The 15994-nt window shown below is 53.3% G+C and overlaps 1 protein-coding gene across 4 annotated transcripts in view; it reads right to left on the bottom strand.

Annotated features, from left to right (window-relative positions):
* The window catches only part of MIDEAS (mitotic deacetylase associated SANT domain protein), a 72282-nt gene that overhangs the window by 38686 nt on the left and 17602 nt on the right, over positions 1-15994 (bottom strand). The window contains exon 1 of one of the 4 annotated variants that reach the window (XM_031001720.3): positions 6373-7670. The exons of the other annotated variants lie outside the window; for them this stretch is intronic. The gene's annotated coding sequence lies outside the window, so the exon portion shown is untranslated. Of the gene's footprint in view, positions 1-6372; positions 7671-15994 lie in introns of those variants that run through there. 4 annotated transcript variants of the gene reach the window in all.

Here is a 15994-nt window from a genome sequence, read left to right on the forward strand (position 1 = left end):
ATCACCAGCCTCTGTGAGCCTGGGGTTCCCTACTGGTGAATGGGCACAACAGTTTCATCTCAGTTATTGTGGGATTCAATGAGGTAATACATAGATGAAGCGCCGCCTGGCACAGGGTATGCACTCAATAAATGTGATTCCTGTCTCCCTTGCTGGGTAGGGGTGGCTCAGACATCGTTATCAGTCTTTAACACCTTGGAGGAAATGAATAGTCCGACTCTTCCAGTTCCACAGCTGGCTGAGAGCAAGGCTGGCCAGGCAAGGGCGGGGGACAGGGAGACTCAAAGTCCTAGCAACAGTGTGGGGCTCTGCAGGCACGCAGAGCTTCTGGCCTACAGACCCAGGAGAGAGAGAGGTCTGGCCAGAAAGTCCAGAGGGCACCCAGCACAGGCCTCCTTTAAACTCAGCTATGCCAGCAGGGCCTGCCTACAGGGATACAGGGGGATGAGGGTATTTCCCAGATAATACCGGCAGAGCTTCCAGGCCCAAAGGATGAGCCGCCACCCTCCTGGATTCACTCTAAGAAGAGCAATAAAGGGGAAGGTGCAATGGCCAGAGGGAGGCTGAGGAACGGCTGCAGGAAGTAGAAGGGACTCCAGTGTGGCAGAGACACAGGGCCTGCAGAAAGCAAGCAAGCCTGCCCAGAGGCCACCACAGTAAATGTCCCATAAGTGGAAGTGCCCGCCTGGTTATTTTTGGCGCCTCTTCTGCCCAAAGCCAGTAAGGAAAGGCAGCTGCTAGCAACACGGAAGGGCTGTTTACACTCAAGTGTGCAAGCACTGCAACAGGGACAGAAAGCACAACTAGCAGCCACCATGCAGACGGGCCTCTGCCCCGTTTTTCCCCTCCCAACTGTCCCCCGTTGTGTGCTGCACAGCTGACACAGTGTGGGTACTTCTGCTTTCACTCAGATCCAGTCTCTCAACCACAGGACTCACTCACGCACATGCAAACAAATAAATAACTATGGAGCCAGCTGAGGACTGAGCCACACCCAGGAGCCAAGACAGTATTCCTTTGGATTCTTCCTGCGCTCAAGCTGCCCTCCCAGCTTCCAAACTGGGAGAAGCAGCCACCAGGCGCAGGACACAGGAGCAGTCCCTTTCCACCCTCCCAAAGTGAAAGTGGAGACAGTCTTTAGAACCTCAAGCATCTCACCACCTCTCGGCTTCCCCATTTGAAAATGAAGGATTCAGACTAGATGTCCCAAATGGTTTCCCAGCTCTGGAATTAGGACTATGACCCAAGACCAGCTGGGGCCTCAGACAGAGGAAGGCCAGGTGGGGAGGAGGATCTGTGCCACAGCCAGGAACTGCCAGCTCACATGCCGTCTGGGGGTTGCAAGTTATCACTTAAGCCCATTTCTGAGCTATGGGGGCCTTACCTACTAAAGAAATGGCAAGTTCTGGCAACGGTAAGTTGGATAGGGTCCTCTGTCTGCCCAACTACTGGGAAAAGCAGGGGATCAAAATCTCTCGCCATTTTCCTTCTTGTCTGGATTCCAATTCCCCAGAGAAGCTGAGCGGCTTTAGAGAGAAGCCCCTTCTGGCCAGCTACAAGCCTACTGTAGCTCACTCTCTCCATCCAAGCTTTAACTGGGATAAACCTTGCCCTGTGCTTTCCCCACTCTCCTTCCTTCCCAGGACTCCTGGAGGAAGAAGCACTGCCTGGAAAAAATGCTCTCACCACGAAAGCTCCCTGCGGCTGGGAGAAAGGCAGAGGGAACAGCACCTTCCCTGGCTGGCCACAGCACGAGGCTGTGTTCCAGGAAGAGCAACAGCAAGGGCGGCTGCCAGGGAAGCCTCAGCCCCAAGCCCCGGCTCTTCCCCACCAGCTCTTCCCCACCAGCCGAGAATGACAGCCAGCAACTGCAGCCCTCAGGGAGACCCTCAGCCCCACCCCAGCACAACTCCGGCTCTCCTCTGACAGTGGCAACTTTCTTCTTATATAATTCTTGGTGTTTCCTTCACCGTTGCACATAATTTTAATGGGTAAAAGAGCCAAAGCAGTCTTTAAGGAAAAACTCCCACCCTTGGCTCTACCCAAACCTCCTGCGAGGTCACATTGCGAGGCTTCAGGTGAAGCAAACAGGGGACTTTTTTTCCTTGGCTGAGAAAGCAGCCTTCCTCCTGCCCACCCACGTGAGCAGCTCAGCCTGGGGCCTGGGCGGGTAGGTTCCTGAGAGCACAATCTGATCTCTGGGAAGCTGGGCCCTCAACCCTCGGCTGCAGGGCCACAGTCCCTCTCAAAGGCACACAGACACTGGGTCTGGGCCACATGTCTAGGGTGGAGTGGATCAAGCTGTTGTTCCCAGGGCACAATAAACTTCATTTATACAAGCTTCAGTGGCCTGGTAGATTGCTTTCCTACTATAAACAGGACACCCTTCATTTTCTCTTCCTTGATAGGAGTCAAAGGCAAACACACTGGATCCAGTGGGAACTGGTGAAATGAGAGTTGCCATCTGTTGAATACCTAGTATGTGTCAGTCACTCTGCATGCATAATCCTGTCTAATCTTCACAGCCTATGAAGTACTAGTATCATCCACATTTTACAGGTGAGAAAACGGAGGCCCAAGAACTTAAGCAATGCCCAAAGCCACACAGCAAGAGGAGATGCTGGGGTATGAACTCAGGTCTGCCCAGGCCTCATTCCCACGCACCCATCAGACTTCCTTCAGTCACTGCCCAAGTGACTGTCCACACACCATCCAGGAACAGCGTTCTGAGTGTGGAAGCAGAAGTCGGTGTGGACGAATTTTGCTGGAGGCCTCCAGAATCTGAACTGATGCTCCAACTATTATTGCTCCCAAGTGTGTGACTGCGAGAGCCCATGTCAGAGTGTGTGTGTGTGTGTGTGTGTGTGTGTGTGTGTGTGTGCGCGCGCGCGCGCTGAGGTGGAGGGAGGGTGATCTGGATTCCAAATTGCAGTTTCCAACATTAAAGTTATGCTGTAATGCTTCTGATTCATAAAATGAGCTCATAGTCTCACAGTATCCTGAATGTTGCTTCGAATGCAAATGCAGGTCCCTTAGTAAGAACTGGGGATTTCAGCATACTCCACCCTAGCCCCGGCCCAGCATGCAATTTTTCAGTCCCAGAGTCAAGAGTTCTCATGTGCAGAAAGAAGCAATTCCTCCAACAGAATGCGGCCACTGGCTCTGCTTCCTGCCACCTGCAGTGAGTCAGGGAAGAATGGAGCCCCAGGCTGCTTCTGTACTGATGCATGCACGCCTGCACACACACAGGAAGGGTGCCAACCTGGGCTGACCAAAGGAAGTGCCCAGGCTAGCAGATCCCTAGGGAGATGGCTCCACAACTCTTTCACCCTGAGGTCCCCTTAGGGTCAGGATGACCGACACATGCACTCCACAAGGCCAGCTACAGGGCAGTGCCAGGAAACTGGGTTCACCAACCCCAGAATTACCCACGGTGGACTGACATTTTTGAAACCAGTGATGCAATCTGAGGAGGTTCCAGGAGCAGGGACTCACTGGGCCCAACACATGACAAGTACACATTTTTTTTTGATGGAGATCTTTCACTAATTTGTTCAACTAACATGCACTAAGACCAGGCGAGGTAGTTCAAGACTGTAATCCCAGCACTTTGGGAGGCCAAAGCGGGTGGATTTCTTGAGCCCAAGAGTTCAAGACCAGCCTGGGCAACATGGCAAAACCCCATATCTACAAAAATACAAAAATTAGCCAAGTGTGGTGATGTGTACCCGTAGTCCCAGCTACTTGGGTGGCTGAGGTGGGAGGACTGCTTGAGCCCAGGAGGCTGAGATTGCAGTGACCTGAGATTGCACTACTGCACTCCAGCCTGGGCGACAGAGAAAGACGCTGTCTCTAACCAAAAAAAAAAAAAAAAAAAAAAAAAACACTAAACACTTACTAGATGCCAAGCAGCATTGTGGGACCCCTTCAAGCAGAGGCTACCAAATACTGAAATGTGCTTTAAGCATTTTACGCATACTAACTCACAGAATCCTCACAGCAACTCTATGAAGGAGATACTGTATAGGAACTCTAGCTCAGAGTCTTTGTTTTTGACCACCACACTGCAGTATGTACACAAATAACTACATAAGGTGGAAATGAGTGTTCAGAAGATGGCTACAGCCTTCAGAAGTGGCATTTGAAACAGGACTAGAAGGATAAGCTGGAAACCCCCAGCCACTTTGTGGCTGTCCCCACCCCAGCATGAGCAAAGTTTTCTTCTGGGAGACCCAGCTGCAAGAGAGGGGCTCTCAACCTGAAGATTCCTGGACTGGGCCCATTCCCCTGCCCCTCTTCTGTCAGAGGTCTTGGCACCCCTGGGCAGCCTTTCTGTGGGGACTCTAGACACAGGAGGCCCTCAGCTGAATCCACAACTGCATGTTGTCTTTTCTTGTGTTCCACTTATTGAAAGCAGCAGCACACAGGGTCAAACACTGGGGCTATTTTAAAATCCTACATGTAAAAATTAAATTCTCATCCCCATGGGCACTCCAGGGCGCTCTTTCCTGGGGTGGGGTGAGGAGCTGACAGAGTCACGGGAGTGGGGGTTCTGCTGGCACTTGGAGAGGCCACACTGGCAGTGGCTAGGCTGTTCCAGAGCAAGCTGGCAAGCTGTATGACCTGGGGGCATCCTCCAGGTTCTTCACCCCCTTGTGCCCCGGGGAGCTACACGGACCAGAGTAACCAGCCAGAGGCCAATCCAATTAGAGTGGAGACTGGACCAGGGCCATGCAACGAGATGGTTTATCACAGTAATTGAATGTTTACGCTCCTATTATTCACTGTCCAGAGCAGTTGGAAAAGGAAGACCTACGAATTCTCAACCCGGGAAGGCTTCTCCTTTTCCCTGGGTTCTGAAGCCACTTAACACCCAAGGAAAGGGTGCATTTCTCTGATCCAAAAGGGGCGTGTGCCACACCTTTGGTGGGAGGCTGTAGAGCAAGACAGGTGGTTTCTCCCCTCAGCTGAGGCCCCCTAGGGAGGACTGGCTTCTCGGTCCACCTTCACTAGGCCTTCAGTCTCAACCCTGAAGCTACAGGAACAAGAAGATCCCAGATCACCTGGCCAGGCTCCCCCTGCTGGAGCAAGCCAGACATCCCCTCCCCCAGCCGCAGCTGCCAACAGGGATCCCCTGCATACGCGGGCCACCGGGGCCTCCGTGGCCAGCCTCTCTTCCCCCATCCCACCGCCCCCCGCGAGAGGCTCCACAGGCTGGCACACAGGTCCCACGTGGGATGGTGGAAACAGGAAGCAGCCACCGTAGTTGTGACCAACAAAGTTTTAAATGGGGCATATAACTTCCCCTTTCATCTTCTCACCAGCTCTCACTGGAGGCTGGGCTGGGACGGACACCCGGCCTCCACTTTCTGTGGCAGGTACCTCCTCCTCCATGTCGGCCCGCCTTGGGGCTGAAGCCTGAAGGCCCCAGGGCACACGAAGTTCCCCTTCCTCCCCTAGACCTTTACCCAGAGGCCTTGGGGGCAACCTGACACACATGGTCCTGCATGTGCGACTTGGGAGGCGACGTGACCAGCTCCACCAAGCCGGCCATATGCAGGGCCCGGCCGAATCCCGGGTTTCGGCGCTGCCGCCAGGCACCAGTGAACACAGCTCCCCGCGAGGCACCGCGCGGGCTGGGAGGGCTGCGGCGGCGCGGGCGTGCGGGGGCGCGCGGGAGGATGACAGGTCTGAGGTGCGCCCGCCCGCGCGAAGCGCTCCAGCCTAGGCCTCTGCTGACTGCATTTGCCCCAGTTCCCCGCCGCCCCTGCACCTCTGTCCCCCAAACTCCTGGCGTGGACGCCGCGTCCAGGCCCACTTTCCCGTGCACGCTGGCAGGGGAAGGGGCTCCCGCGCCAAGTTCCCTCAGCTGGCTAGCCCCTCGCCGCGCCTTCCGGGCCTGGGCTCCGTCACGTCAGCCGGTCCCCACGGACACCACGTTTCTCTCCAGCGGAGGAGGAGCAGCCGGATTCCCGAGCCGCCGCGGGCCGCCGGGTGGGGAAGGCTTTCCTGGCGGGGCCGCGCCCGGGTGGGCGGGGGCCGCGCGCAAGCTGCGTAGCTGCACAAACACCGCGGGGCTGCGCTGCACACGCAGCTGCGGGCCGAGGGCGCGGACCGCGGGGGAGGGGGCGGCGGGCTGCAGGCGGCCCCCGCACGGCCGCATGCGGCCCCCGCACGGCCACACGCGCCCGCTCCACCGCCGCCCAGGCCGCAGAAGTTCGAGCGCAGCGGCCCCCGCGGCCCCCTCTCCGGGCCGCGCCTGCAGAGCTGCAACCCGCCGTGCGAGCAGCCACAGCTCGCGCGCCGCCTGGGGTCCCCTCGCCGGCCCCGCCGCGTGCAGGCCTCGGCCGCCGGCCGGGCAGCCCCACTTACCCAGCTCCTGCCCGGGCTCCGGGCTCCGGGCTCGGCTGTCCCCCTTCCGCCGCGGGCCGCCGCCTTCGGTCGCCTCCGGGACTCCAGCCGCCTGCACGCACTCCCGATTTTAAAAACAAACAGGCGCCGTCGCCTCCCCGCGGCGCTCGCGGGGCTTCCGCCAGCCCGCGCCTCCCGAGGCTGAGAAGTTTGCTGGCAGGGCCCGGGCGGGACGCGCGGGCTGTCACCCCCCGCTTGCGATGCAGGAGCCTCGGCGCGCCCCGCACCCGTGCCGTCCGCCTCGCGAGCGCTCTGCCTCCCTCCGTGTCACCCCCAGTCCTGCGATGCAGTGTCAGGATTGCACGGCTCTGACTCATCGGTTGAGCTCACAGCTTGAAAAAAAAAAAAAAGAGAGAGAGAGAGGGCGAGAGGCAACAGCGGAGGAGGAGGACTCTGGCGTGCTACAAAGGATTGCACAACTCGAGGCTGGGAGCGCGGAGCGCCCAGCGGCCGGCCGGCGCGCGCGGCACCGCGGCGAGCAGGAACCAGCTCTACCACTTCATCAGCACAACTGTCTCGGGGCGGCCTCAGCCAGCAGGCCCGGCGCCGCCCACTTCCTGCGACCAAATAAGGCCGGGGAAGGCGTCCTTAAACCTCAGGCGGCTGCCGGGGCTGGGGATTTCCAGCAGACCTCACCTCCACTCACGAGTCGGTCGCCGTCCCCATCCCCCGCCCAGGCTGGCGCCCCCGATGGCTTTGCTGGCGGACCACGCTGCTAGTTCCTTTCACACCAAGGTCAGGAGGAGACGGTGACGAAATGTTTGGAAACCCATCGAGCCTGCCAGGAAAGTGTGTGTGTGATGCTGGGGAAGGCACAAGTCGCTTTCTTCCACAAAGAAACTCTCTCTGGTTTTGGATACGGTAAATCATGCACAATCCTCTCCATGGCACTTTATTAACAGACTCTCCGGGTTTCACTTTCTGGCTCAACAGCGTCCTGGTGCGTGTAAAGGTTATTGAGAAACTGGCCTCAGTCCCTAGAAAGGACCCACCATCTCCATCACTTAGGTGAGGAAAATCTCCTGGATTTAATCTAGCAACTCAGGCCAGAGTTGAGCGGCTTTTCACTCCATACTCACATTTTCCCGTCTTCCCTAAATATCCCCCTGATCAATTCTCAGGTCCAAGCCTTGATGCCTCCTTGCCTGACTGGTGGGAAGATGGAAAACATTTTTGCAGCTCAAGAGGTTGGTTCTGGCCCCCACATTCAATGGGGCTCTAGGACCAGGGGAAAGTTCAGGGGAGTGTGTCCTATTCTTCCAAGTTTTTTGGTGGTGGTGCGGTGGTGGTGGTGTTGGCGGCGGCGGCGGTGGTGGCGGTGGCTGTTTTTCAAGGAGATGGGTCAGAAGGAGATTTTCCTTTGAAAGAAAAACCACCGAAGAATACCATGTGTTCTGGCAGCCACTTTTCAAAACACTGTGGCCAGACCTGAGAACCAGGTGCATCCCTCACTTTCTCAGGGAGAAGAGGAGGGAGGGGCAGCAGAATATGATTCTCACACACTCACTGGGCCTACAGGGCCAGGGTGGGGTGTGGAGGACACAGGCAAAACTTGGATCTTCTGCCCAGAAATCCTGCCAAACCTGCACTTGCTTCTAAGGGGGCATGGCTTTCCTGTCCTCTTCCACCTCTTTGCTGGCTGGAGCACCTGCGTACATGTACACCTGGAAGTCACACCTCCCCAAGAGGAGAAGGGCTTATTTGCACCATGTTATGATAGATATGTCAAAATAAGGAACACTTAAAACAATCTTATCTACAAAATACAGATAATTATGCCACAGGACTGGACCAGAGGACCTCTTGAGATCCCTTCCAGTTCAAGATCCATGATTCTGTGATTACAGTAAGTGAATAGAGGAGCTAGGGAAACCACCTTCTACAAAAAAAAGCCCGGGCTCCCCGATTTAGCATCTGTGATGACAGTATTGTTCCTGGCAGCTCTCAGAGCACTTCTCCATACAGTCTCCTGAAGAGCCCTGCATGTGAGTTTTATCCCTCTCAATCTGTGGATGTACTGAGGTTCAGAGTGGTTAAGTGAACTGCACCAGGTCACAGGGCAAGCCAAGCATCTGTGACCTCTCTGCTCCTCCCCCAGAGGAAGGCAGTGAGCAATTGAGGAACTGCAGTGCTCAGGCCTGCAGACCCCCAAGCAGAGGCCAGACTCTCAGGGCTCCTGGCAAAGGATCAGGGTAGAGCCTTTTTACTTTTTTCATTTGCCTGATTTCTTCCCTCCCACTGACAACACATCCAAGTGAGGGAAGCAAAAGCAAAGCCATTTGGTCTCCAGTGCCCACTGCTGCCAAGTTCCTCTGCAGACCTGTGGCCATCCTCACCTCCCCTGAGAGCCCAGCCCCTGCAGTTGGCCTTAGGCCAGCCCAGAGTGAGCCCCTAAGAGCTTGTGCAGACCAGCCCAGGGATGTTCCCAACCGTCCAGAAAACCTGACTGGGAAGCACATTCCTAGAAGAGCCTGCCATCATGGAGCCAGGGCCCAGCCTTCAGGGAACAGGTGAAAGCCACTCCAAAGGAGTGGCCCAGGAAGCAGCACACATAGTGGAGGCAGGTGGCAGGGGAAACAGAGAAGTCAGTGGCCCTGAAGGAGCCTTGCTCACCTTGGAGCGGCACCGCCCTTCACTACAGCTAAACTTCCAAATTCAGGCCACCTAAGAAAGGAGAGAGAAGAAAAGGGGCACACATGTGTGCAGGGGAGGAGGGCTCAAGACTATACCAAATAGCCCCCGCTTGGCAGGAGAAGTCTACCTCGAAAAGGCGGGCAGATGAGGCTATGTAAAGAAAGCTGCAGCACTTCTGGGAAAGCCCTGGAGGTCAGTTTTGCTGCAGATATGACGGTGCAGAATCACTGACGTGTGAAGTGAAAGTTTTGGTTTTAGAAGCTCCAGCCCCTGCTACAAGTCTCTGGGCAACCAAGAAGGTTGACCTTTCAGGGAGATGGGGAGGTGTTCCAGAGACCTTATCCACAGAGTGGGATTTCTCCACCCTCAACCCTCTTTACAAACTGCATGAAAAAGGAGTACAGAGCTCCAGTTACCAGGGAGTGTGACAAGAGAGAAACACTCCAGGAAATAAAGCACCCTAGACAGAATCCTAAACTCTGATTCCCAACAAAGGTAGAATATGGCAAATTTGAGAGGCTTCCTAGGGCCACATCAGCTCTCTGGACTCCACTCAGAGCGGTCTGTCACTGCCCTGTGTTTCATCAGCAGTATCTAGACCATTAAAATCTTCCAAGGGTGAGGCCAGGCACAGTGGTTCACACCTGTAATCCCAGAACTTTAGAAGGCTGAGGCAGGAGGACTGCTTGAGCGCAGGAGTTTAGAGACCAGCCTAGGCAACGTGGCAAAACCCAGTCTCTACAAAAAAACACAAAAATTAGCCAGGTGTGGTGGCACATGCCTGTGGTCCCAGCTACTCAAGAGGCTGAGGTAGGAGGATTGCTTGAGCCCATGAGGTCAAGGCTGCAGTGAGTTGTGTTCACACCACTGCACTCCATCCTGGGTGACAGGGTGAGACTTTGTCTCAAGAAAAAAGAAAATCTTCCAAGGGTGAATTTTATGGTGTGTGAAGTATATCTCAATAAAGCTGTTACGAAGTTGGGGGAAAGCTTCCAAGGAAGCCAGGTTCTCACCTCCTAGCCACCTTCCTCCAATAAGTCTGCAGCCATCATCACTATTTAAAAGAGAAGTGTCTTTCTCCCCAGGCTCCATACCTGCATTGCTGTCCTTTTCCCACTGTTCCTTCCCCAATGAGGCCAGCACACATGGTGTGTTTAAGTAACCAACCAACCTTTACCAGAGCCTGGGGAACTGGGAGTACAAATATTGTTGAGGGCATCCCAAGTCCACGATGCCAGCCAGGTCCCTATGTCCCTTGTGTTCTTGTGTCCCTATTGTCGTTTCCCTCTAGAGAACTAAAGTACAACCTCCAGGACCTCATTACCTACAATTACAACAGAAAAAAAAGAAGGGCGTAGAAAACACAGGGACTTAGGAAAACTGTCACTGACCTTCCCTGAACCTCACTTTTTAGGCCCATAACAGATGCACTGTTTAAGTGTTCATTGCATGAACAATGAAAGGATACCCACCTTCCAGGGGCTTGAGAGGATCAAAAGGACAAAAAACTGCTTTATAACTCAATCATGCTATGTACATATAAGAGGCTACAATTATTATTTTTACTGTTTTACCCTGTATCTCCTCCCCAACCTAGGTTATCCCTTCTTAAGAACCTAGTTCCAGCCCCAGCGTCATGGCTCACGCCTGTAATCCTAGCACTTTGGGAGGCCAAAGCGGGCGGATCATCTGAGTCCAGGAGTTCGAGACCAGCCTGGCTAACATGGTAAAACCCTGTCTCCACCAAAAATACAAAAGTTAGCCGGGTGTGGTGGCGCACGTCTGTAGTCCCAGCTACTCGGGAGGCTGAGGCATGAGAATTGCTTGAACCCAGGTGATGGAGGTTGCAGTGAGCCCAGATTGCCCCACTGTACTCTAGCCTGGGCGACAGAGGGAGACCCTGTCTCAAAACAAAACAAAACAAAACAAAAAAAAACACCTAGTTCTTTTCCCTAAAAAGACCCCATGGGCCTCAGGTAACCCTCTCATGGGCACTGCCTAGAGAGACTTTTTCCGGCATTGACTCAATGTCTCATCAGGGGTGTCCTCCAACACTTCTCTCCCAGCCCGTTCTTTGTGTCCTTTCCACCACACTTTTCCACAGGGCTGTCCTCCCAGCCTGAGTAGGAACACCCCTCCAACAGCTGTGTCTTCTCAGCCCTTTTTGCCAGGTCTTTTCTGAGCAAACCGGGAGCTCACAACCACCCCAGTCATGAAGTTAAGTCACTGTGTGCTGAGACGTCTCTGCACTGTCTTCTCTTTTATCCTTGGAAAAAACCCCAGGGGACCCTCCTCCTCCGCTCACATTGACTTCACCTGTTCTGGGGCAGGGCCATGCTTGCCACACCAGCCCACAGCTGTCTGTGTCCCTGGCCCTCCCACCTGCCCCCTCCCCAGCCTCCCTGCCCTGCAGGCCTGGGCCAGGTTCTGAGTGCCTTTGTCAGGCCTGAGAGGGAGCCTCTGTACATGTCCCCAGTTGCTGCTGTCACTCTGGGAGAGACGTCTGGCCGGGTGTAGGGAGAAGGACAAAACAGGTGTGGCTGCCAGGGAGGGCAGGCCAGCAGAGCCACAGGACAGAAACGCCCTTTCTTCACAGACCGAGAGCTGCCAACTTCTCAAAGGCCTCCCTTCAGCACAGTTCCATGCCCTCTGCAGAACTAGTCCCAGACAGACTTCCTCACTGGCTGTTCACTGGAGCTTGGCTTCCCTGTGTTGTGGCAATGGGCCAAGAGGAACAGGAACTCCAGAGACCCAATGTGTGCAACAGGGCATGCTTTAAAGCATTGATTTTAAATGAAAACAAATACTGATACACCATGGACTAGAATCCAACATTCATGCTTATGGGGGTGTACAGGTTAAGAGCACAGGCTGAGACCTGAGTCCAAATCTTGGCTCACACTAGCTTGATGACCTTCAGCGAGTTACTCAACCACTCATCTGCAAAATCGGAATGATAGTAAGAGCTTACTTAAACAGTGTCTGGCACACACTAAGTCTTTTATAAGTGTTGGCTATCATTTTTTCTCATCTATTTCCTTGCTTCTGGTTTTGCACACTTTACCATCCACACTGCTATCAGAGTGATCACACCTCTCTTCAGTAGCTCCCATCATCTACTGCATAAAGCTGAGACTGTTAGCTAGACTGTTAGGCACCTTTCCCACACGATCTGGCTCTGCCCCACTTCCCAGCCTCAGCCCACATGGCTAAACAACCTGAAGTTCTCCAAGATTCCTGCATTCTCACCCTCATATCTTCACACATGCTCCTTCTCTCGCCACCTTGATCCCCACATTATCCCACGCCCAGATCTCCCACCAGACTTGACCTTAATGGCAGCTCTTCCAGGAAGCGTTCATTGACTCCTCCAAGCAGAGGAAGGACACTGGAGTGTATACTGTTGGAGCCCTAGATCTACTTTGTAAAGTTGGTACAATGTCCCCCAGATGCTCTGAGTGTTGGCTTTCAAGGACTCACAGCTACCCCGTTCTCAAAAGGGGCCTTTGGTGGGACCAATTCAACAGTGGTGCAATTCATGCTCCAGCAGCAACACACACCTCCTTACTTGGCTTCTTCCCCGGCTCTACCTTGCTTCCCTTCCTCCCTTCCTCCAGAGACAATTTCTTAAGTAAATCCCATGCACCCAAACCTCTGGCTTTGCTCCTAAGGACCAGACAGCCACTCTGTTCCCTAAACTCCCATGGCATCCTCTGTTTATCTTTACTCCATCACCTACACATTGTTCTACACCTGCTTATTGCAGCATATCTGGAATCCGAGTGCCATCTACTAGGATGGGAGCTCCTGAAGGGCACAGCCTAGATCTTCCTCACCTTAGTATCCCTGGTATCTATACAGTGCCTGCACATGGTGGGTGCTCAGTGAATGCCTGTTGATAAATGCATGAATAAAACAGTATATGTGAATATTTAAAGTAAGCAATACAATGTAACAGATTGCTGTTACTTTTGTTACTGTTCTATTTCATTGATTCTAAGATACACATTTCCTCCATTTTAACATCTCTGAAATCAGGATGCATCTTACAATTGATAGCCTGTATAGTTTAATTAGCAGCACTTCCTCTTCCATTTCTTTTCTTTTCTTTTTTTTTTTTTGAGACGGAGTCTAGCTCTGTTGCCTAGGCTGGAGTGCAGTGGTGCAATCTCAGCTCATTGCAAGCTCCGCCTCCCAGGTTCATGCCATTCTTCTGCCTCAGCCTCCCCAGTTGCTGGGACTACAGGCGGCTGTCGCCATGCCCAGCTAATTTTTTTGTATTTTTAGTAGAGACGGGGTTTCACCGTATTAGCCAGGATGGTTGTCTCAATCTCCTGACCTCATCATCTGCCCGTCTCAGCCTCCCAAAGTGCTGGGTTTACAGGCGTGTGCCACTGTGCCTGGCATTTTTTTTTTTTTTTTTTTTGAGATGGAGTCTCACTCTGTCACCCAGGCTGGAGTGCAGCGTCATGATCTCAGCTCACTGCAACCTCCGCCTCCTGGGTTCAAGTGATTCTTCTGCCTCAGCCTCCCAAGTAGCTGGGATTACAGGCCTCGCCACCACACCCAGCTAATTTTTGTATTTTTAGTAGAGATGGGGTTTCGTCATGTTGGCTAGGCTGGTCGCAAACTCCTGACCTCAAGTGATCCGCTGGCCTCAGCCTCCCAAAGTGCAGGGATTACAGGCGTGAGCCACCACTCCTGGTCTCTTTCTTAGCTGTATATAAAATAACATTACATCTTCTAATCAATAGCTTCTTAGGTTTAGTGGTGTATGGTATTAGTATTATCAATAACTATTGAGGCTCAGTCTCCTAAATTCTGAGGGCTGCACTGCAAAGCCCACAGAGCTATGATGCCCATTATCTGAGCTCAGTAGCTGTTGGGCAAACAAGCTGTCATAGGGGCTGGGCATGGTGGCTCATGCCTGTAATCCCAGCGCTTTGGGAGGCTAAGGCAGGAGGATTGTGCTTGATGCCAGGAGTTTGAGACCAGCCTGGGCAACACGGCAAGACCTGTCTCAAAAAAAAAATAAAAAAAATTAGCCAGGTGTGGTGGTATGCACTTCTAGTCCCAGCTACTTGGGAGGCTGAGGTGGGAGGATTGCTTGAGCCCAGGAGTTTGAGGCTGCAGTGAGCTATGACTGCACCACTGCACTCCAGCCTGAGCAACAGAAGGAAACTCTGTCTCAAGGGGGGAAAAAAAAGGCTCTCATAAAATAACCTACAATTTCCCAGAGTTAAGAAGGACCCCTGTGTCCGGACACCTCTGGAAACTCCCATGGAAGTAGGCCCATGTAATGTGGAACAAGCTCTGCACTGGGAGTCATGAGAGAAAAGTTCTAAGCCTAGTTCTTCCTCTAATTTTCTGGATGACCTACACAGGATTTTTCTCACATCTGTGGAGCAGCTACTAAATGCCTGATATTGGCCTGGCACAGTGGCTCACGCCTGTAATCCCAGCACTCTGGGAGGCCAAGGTGGGTGGATTGCTTGAGCTCAGGAGTTCAAGACCAGCCTGGGCCACATGGTGAAACCCCCATCTCCACAAAAAATACAAAAATTAGCCGGGCATGGTGATGTGTGCCTGTAGTCCCAGCTACTTGGGGGGCTGAGGGGGGAGAATCGCTTGAGCCCAGGAGGCAGAGGTTGCAGTGAGACAAGATCACACCGCCACACTCAGCACTCTAGCCTGGGTGACAGAGAGAAAGCCTGTCTCAAAAAAATTAAAAAATAAAAAATACACGCTTCAGATGATATGAGCCTACTGAGTCCACCCCAGCACCCTTGAAGGAAGCCGTTTTTCCCATTTTATAGATAAGGAAGCTGAGGTTCAAGAAGGTTAAACAGCTCTGCCAAGGTCATACAGATGGCATTTGACCTCTGGACCCTCTGAAGCTTTCTCTCTGCTACATGAGGATACCTCTCTGGGCCCGTGTTTCCCAATAAGAAGTTTAATAAAATGAGGGATTACAGACTGGAGCCTCATGGGCCATTCTCCCTCACAGATGTGTTTTATTTGACTCACATATTACGTTTTATTTTAACTGAATTTATTGCCAACCGGTTTTTTTTTTTTTTTTTTTTGAGACACAGCCTTACTCTGTTGCTCACTACAACTTCCACCTCCTGGGTTCAAGCAATTCTCCCACCTCAGCCTCCCGAGTAGCTGGGACTACAGGTGTGCACCACCACGCCTGGCTAATTTTTTGTATTTTTAGTAGAGATGGGGTTTCACCATGTTGGCCAGGCTGGTCTCAAACTCCGGACCTCAGGTGATCTGCCAGTGTCAGCTCCCAAAGTTTTGGAATTACAGGCATGAGCCACTGCACCCAGCCTATTGCCAATATTTTTTTTAAATCAGAAAACAAACTAAAAATCAGAACTTCTGGCTTGTCATGGAAAAAAAATTGGAAACCTCCTTCTTGGAGGTGGAACTGAGTAGCACTGCCAGGGAGGGTTGCTTAGGTGGCATAGACTTTCCAATTTTCCAAAGATCCCACCCATTCCCAGGCCACGAGTCACTGTCATTTATCATCACACTCTGCCAGCCTCTGTCATTTCATCCCTTCTGTTCCCTGCTGGCCTCTGAGTGCGTAACTCCTGGGCCGGATGCATTCCAGTGCCCCCTCCAGCTCTAACAGCCTGTGGCTCCTCCCAGGGTCTCCCTCGCATCTACCTCCTGCCCTGTGGCCTCCATCACAAGGGCTTCCAGGGTCTTTCCCTCTCACTCCCTCCCCGGAGTCACTGAGGTGGTGAGCTGGGCAGGTGTGGAGATGAGTGAGACAAGGTGAGGGGTGGGGCCGGTGAGGAAGAGAGGACTTGCCGTTTCCCAACAGGAAAGTGGTTCAAGGAGATAAATGAGGCGGGAGGCTCTGCAGTCACAGGACATGAGCAGGGTTTGACACATGAGAAAACACATCAGTAAATCATCGAGAGGAAAAACCTAC

The sequence above is a fragment of the Gorilla gorilla genome, chromosome 15, assembly GCF_029281585.2.
Source record: "Gorilla gorilla gorilla isolate KB3781 chromosome 15, NHGRI_mGorGor1-v2.1_pri, whole genome shotgun sequence".
Taxonomy (NCBI): domain Eukaryota; kingdom Metazoa; phylum Chordata; class Mammalia; order Primates; family Hominidae; genus Gorilla; species Gorilla gorilla.